The following is a 6,016-nucleotide window of genomic DNA, read 5'->3' as shown; positions in this document are numbered from 1 at the left end:
TTCTTACTTCTTCAGCGCACTTCTAAGAAAGTTTAGTCAGGCCTATGGCAGTTCTGAGCCAAAGCTGCCCTTCAGAAGAGGCCCGCATCTTACAGGCAGGGGCCTGCTTAGTATCCCTGCTACACTCAGTCATTTGCTGGGAGCAGCCTAGGGAAAGCACAGCCTCAGTGCAAACGTGGTGATAGATGTCAGAGCACAGCAGCTGGTCTGTGGATCAGCGATGCTCCCTGCAGGAGGAAATCTGAGAGCTGCATTTTCATCGCCACCACAGGCTCCTGTTTGCACTGCACAGATCTACATCTCCACCTAAGTTGGAAGAGCACCTTCTCCATGGTCCCCACAGGCCTCTCTTCCTGAGGGGAAAAAAATCAGAAAATAGAAGTTAGTGGGATAAAGCACAGCCCTGGTGCCGCATTTGCTCTCAGGGCCACAACTGGAACTCATCCTCTTCCTCCTCCACCATCCGTTCTAAATTACCCCTCACCCTCAGCTCTCACCTTGGCAGGACTCAGTGGCTTACCTGGTGGTGTGATTCAAACTTTCATTCCTGAGGGGTCTGATCTCTTGGTAATCATACCCTTCTCAGGCCGTGGTTGCTGCACAGGTCCTTCAACAGTTACAAGGGGCAAGGAAGTACCAGGAAGCTGCCTGAGTAGACAACGTGGGTTCCACACACATTCCTCCCTCCCTTCTCCCATTGTTTAAAAGCAGCACTTTCTCCTACTGATCAGGGTTAATTACCCCTGCCCATATGGTGACTCCTGTCCTAACCTGCTGGCTCCTAGGAATAAGGAGTCCAAAGTGCCCTGGCAGCAGCTGTAACTTGTAGTTCAATGGATCCTTGACAAGGATATGCCCATTTGGAAACCAGAACCTCCAACTCTGCAGAACCCAGAGCTGCAGGGACAGGGAACACAAACTCCCCCAGTGGGTCATTGCTAGTGATGGTGAAGGAGAGCAGAATATGCCACCCCAAAATATGCCACTTTGGCATATTGATTATTTTGAATTAAAGTTACTTAAGAAACAGCTGGTATAAGAAGGACACTCTCACCCTCAATTGTCCCTCTAAAAGCAGGAAATAAATTTCCCATGTGAAAGTATCTTCCCAATATCAGGAGGGCAGAAGGCACCCTTATCACCAGAGGTAGACAATTTAAAGCCAAGAAGACTGTCTAAACAAACCTTGTTACTTCTGCACTAATTTGCTACCCCAAGCCCAAACTCCTTTGTTTTGTCAGTTCTTCCCAAATTTATTGTTTGCTTGTCTAAAAGGTAAAAAAGCTGCCTGCTTTGGTCACTTCTTGGAGTCTCATATTTTTATGTTCTCTCGTATGGTCAAAATTAAATTTATTTTTCTCCTGTTGATCTGTTTTATGTCAGTTTAATTATTAGATCAGCCAAAGAACCCAGAAGAGATGAAGGGAAAAGTTTTCCACCTCTAGAATGGTAAGTGAGCCTACTCCTGCTTCCACCTCTTGAGTCCCAGATTCACGTATTCTTCCTATTGAGTGCACAGTACTATACAGAGATCTCTGATTTCATGCACATACTGAATCACGAAGGATGGTACTGTGTGCTTTCAGAGTATTGCCTCAAGTTGGAGCTTCAGCTGTGCGTTTCAAGACTGTTTCCGGAGGCCGGCCGGGGGCGGGGCTCCGCGGCCATCGCTGCCTGCGCGGTTGCTGACCCTCGCCCGCTCCCCGCGCTCCCGGGCCGAGTGGAGTTGGGCGGCGTCGGCGGCGCAGCCTCGGGGCCCCGCGGCTTCAGGGGCTGGGCCTGCAGCGCAGCGCAAGGTCAGGCGCCGCGACAGCGCCGTGAGGCTGAGGCCGCGGCCGTGGCGCTGGGCGGCGGCGGCTCCGGGCCGGGTCCGCTCATGGTGCCGCCACGACGCCGTCGCGGGGCAGGAAGGCCAGGTGCGCTGAGTTCTTCACCTCCTTGTAGACTCAGATTTGCCAAGTTTTCAGGCATTGCTCTTGAAGATCTCAGAAGGGCCTTTCAAGTAAGACTGCAGATGGTGTGTGTCTTTATCATGAACCGAATGAATTCCCGGAGCAGTGGTTTCACTCAGCGCAGGCGAATGGTTCTGGGGATCGTTGTTCTCCTACTTGTTGACGTGATATGGGTGGCATCCTCAGAACTTACTTCGTATGTTTTTACTCGGTACAACAAACCATTCTTCAGCACCTTTGCAAAAACATCTATTTTTGTTCTCTACCTTTTGGGCTTTATTATTTGGAAGCCATGGAGACAACAGTGTACAAGAGGATTTCGAGGAAAGCATGCTACTTTTTTTTGCAGATACTGAAGGTTACTTTGCTACTTGCACAACAGATACAACTATGAATAGTTCTTTGAGTGAACCTCTGTATGTTCCTGTGAAATTTCATGATCTTCCAAGTGAAAAACCAGAGAACACAAACATGGATGCTGAAAAAACTCCCAAAAAGTCTCGTGTAAGGTTCAGTAATATCATGGAGATTCGACAGCTTCCTTCAAGCCACGCATCGGAAGCTAAGTTGTCTCGCGTGTCATATCCTACTCTGAAAGAACAAGACTCCTTACTAAGAACTGGGGAAACTTACTGCAACTCAAGTAGCAAAAATTAGCTTTTTTTTTTTTTGCTTTGTGCCCCTGACAGCCCGAGTTCTACTTTCTGTCTCTATGAATTTGACTACTCTGAGTGCCTCAGATGAGTGGAATCATGATGTTTTTCCTTTTGTGACTGGCTTGTTTCACTTAGCCTGATGTCTTCAAGGTTCATCTTTGTAGCATGTGTTAGAATTTGCTGCTTTTTTAAGGTGGTTTTTGGCAAATTTCTCATATCAAGAAGCACTTGCGGACACACAAGTTGCTATAGTTAATATTTTGTCCTCAACTTCTGCAATTTTTACCTTAATCCTTGCTGCATTGTTTCCAAGTAACAGTGGAGATAGATTTACTCTTTCTAAACTATTAGCTGTAATTTTAAGGTTTTGTAGGTCTATTAATCTACTGCTCTTATGGCCAGGTTTCTTTTTACTTCATTATACTGGATTTGAGGACTTTGAGTTTCCCAATAAAGTAGTATTAATGTGCATTATCATTAACGGCCTTATTGGAACAGTTCTGTCAGAGTTCCTGTGGTTGTGGGGCTGCTTTCTTACCTCATCGTTGATAGGCACACTTGCACTAAGCCTTACGATACCTCTGTCTATAATAGCTGACATGTGTATGAAAAAGGCACTATCCCTGTATTTTTTTCATTTTTTATTGCAACTCTTCTATGCCATTATAATAATTGGGATCCTGTGATGGTGGGATTCAGAAGAATTTTTGCCTTTATATGCAGAAAACATCGAACTCAGACGGTTCCGGAAGACAGCGAACAGTGTGAGAGTCTCATTCCTATGCATGGTGTTTCTCAGGAGGATGGAGCTAGTTAGCTGTTGTCTGTAGCCCAGCTTGATAATGGAACATTATACAGCGAAGAGACAATCTCTGGCAAGTTTTTGTAGAAAAATGTTTCAGGGCCGGCCCTGTGGCTTGGTGGTTAAGTGCGCGCGCTGCGATGCTGGTGGCCCGGGTTCGGATCCCGGGTGCGCATCGAGGCACCACTTCTCCGTTCATCCTGAGGCCGAGTCCCACATACAGCAACTAGAAGGATGTGCAGCTACGACACACAACTATCCACTGGGGCTTTGGGGGAAAAAAAAAAAATAAATAAAATCTTTAATTTAAAAAAAAAAAAAAAAAAAAAAAAAAAAAAGAAAAAGAAAAATGTTTCAGTGCCTAGTCTGAAAAATAACAGTTTCAGTTCTTTGGAACTCTAAAATATATTTTCCTCATATCTGTTTTCTTCATTTTCATAATGAAGTACTTTCCTCTGTAGCTGTGTATGTATTATTACAGTTATAGGAATTTCCAGTCCACAGTCCATCTGAAGGACTGACCTGCCTTACACATCTCAAGGAATTCAGCTGATGAAATAATTTGAACTAATCAAGGAATAAAATCTTAATGTTCTGGAGACTTTATTTTCACATATTATTTGTTGAATGCTGGACTATATTATGAAAATGTTTTCTAGAAATCATTTAAGTATATAGATCAGTATTTCTTACAGGTAAAATGCTCCAATAAGCCGCCTATAATAGGTACAGATTGTAATTTTGAGTTTTGTAGAACATTGCAAATTAACAACAAAAAATGTTTAATTTATGCAACAAGTATGTTCACACAAATTTGGTGGGCCTTTACAAAAGAATATTTGAGAAAAGATCTGGTTCACTTACACTACATATACTGTATTACCCTTTCATAGCATTAGGTTGCCTTATATTTTAAATCTGTGACAAACCATGACAGATTTTTAAAGGGGAAGTATTATTCTAACATAAAAAATTATGTATTTCTAAAAGCTGTATTGCTGTACATTTACTTGATAAAGCTCTGATTAGAGTTTTGAAGAAATATTCTCTCTTCAATTAAGATGTTTTCATAATGGGGTGATTTAAATTGAAACGATAAAGAGTATTATTAAAATAAAATGCTTATATATATGTAAAAAAAATAAATAAAGACTGTTTCTGCATTCTGTGAAGTTGCCTTCTTCTGGGTGGTGTGATATTCGTGTTATAGGCCTTCTCCATCCACCTCCTTCAATGTGAAGTGGGTCACCTGATTAGATACCTCTGTCTATGCTACCATGGCCACTCTGTTCTGAGGTGGCCAATGGCAGTATGACTCATGTCAATTGACCAAGTCATTTTATCTACTTGGTTGTTCAGTGCTTTTTCCATGGTGGTTACTGTCTGGTTGACATTAACATGTGAAACAAAACTCTTCACAGTTGATGCCCACTCCCATGTGTCAGTCCACCTGCCCCTACCCCACACCTCGTTGTTCCAGTCTTCCAATCCTTTTTCTTCCAGGCTCCTGACCAGATAGCCAGGACAGTGACCACTGCCCAGGAACTGTAAATACTTTCACCTTGGGCCATGTCTTCCATGCAAAGTGGATGACCAGCTACACTGTTTGCAACTCTGCTCACTGGGAAGATTTTCCATCTCTACTGTCTTTCAAGGCCACCCCACCCATTTTCGGCTGACACTCCCATACCAAGCCACCTTATCCATAAACCAAGCTCAGGATTTTTCTTCCTCCTTTTTCTGGTTGTATGAGTACCCCCATATTCCATAGGTATGAGATGGGAGAAGGACGCTGGTGCGTCTATTGAGGGTGATAAGAATAAGGAGCTTTGGGCTGCCTGCTCATGCAGTGTACTCATGATCCTGCTCAGGCTTGATCTTGGATGTATCATTTCCATCTCATGATGAACTACCACTTGGCCCATCCAACTTTATGACTTGGAGGGTTCAACAGAACCCAAATAATAATGGAAAATTCTCTACCCGTGGTCAACAATCATCATCTCCACCAGGGCCCAGTAGCCCTCCGAGAGCTGTTTCTCGAAAGGTGTCTAATTTTCTGCTAGGTGGCATGGTCTTATTCCAGAATCCGAGGGGCCTGCATTGTGCTTCTCCCACTGGGGCTTGCGAAAAGCTATATCTTTTCCCATTGCATCTTTTCCTAACACTGACATTTCCAAAGCCATAGAGTCTGCCCAATCATATGAACCAAGCAACAGGGCTGCTGCACCTGCTGCAGAGCCTTTTCTGCTCTGAGCACTTCACAAAGCTGGCAGTTATCTATGTCACACAGTATATGGGCCAGAGCAGTATTCTTATCTGTGGAATGTGTTGTCTCCCGAGCCCAAAAGAGCTAACCAGGGTGCTGAGCTTCCTTTGTGTCGTAGGGATGCAGGATGCATCAATATGTCTTTTACTTTGAAGAAGATATCCTGGCATGCTCCTGACCACTGGACCCCCTAAAAATGTCACTGAAGTGGCAGGAGCCTGAATGTTCACAGTGTACATTCTGGAGTTCCCACTTCCCTCAGCTCCTTTATCTCTTCCTCTGATCATATAGACCAATGAGCAGAGTTGCTTGCACTACAGCCTGAGCCTGTTGCAGA

At 44.1% G+C, this 6,016-nt stretch overlaps 1 pseudogene; it reads left to right on the top strand.

Moving 5' to 3' along the window:
* The first annotated feature begins 1,827 nt into the window (after positions 1–1,827).
* On the top strand, positions 1,828–3,732 carry LOC101404556 (solute carrier family 35 member F5-like; annotated as a pseudogene).
* The last annotated feature ends 2,284 nt before the right edge of the window (positions 3,733–6,016 follow it).

Source organism: Ceratotherium simum, chromosome 28 (assembly GCF_057802395.1).
Source record: "Ceratotherium simum simum isolate JZ-2026a chromosome 28, ASM5780239v1, whole genome shotgun sequence".
In the NCBI taxonomy this organism is placed as follows: domain Eukaryota; kingdom Metazoa; phylum Chordata; class Mammalia; order Perissodactyla; family Rhinocerotidae; genus Ceratotherium; species Ceratotherium simum.
Note: the sequence above shows the minus strand (reverse complement) of the source record. Positions and strands in the feature narration are given on the sequence as shown.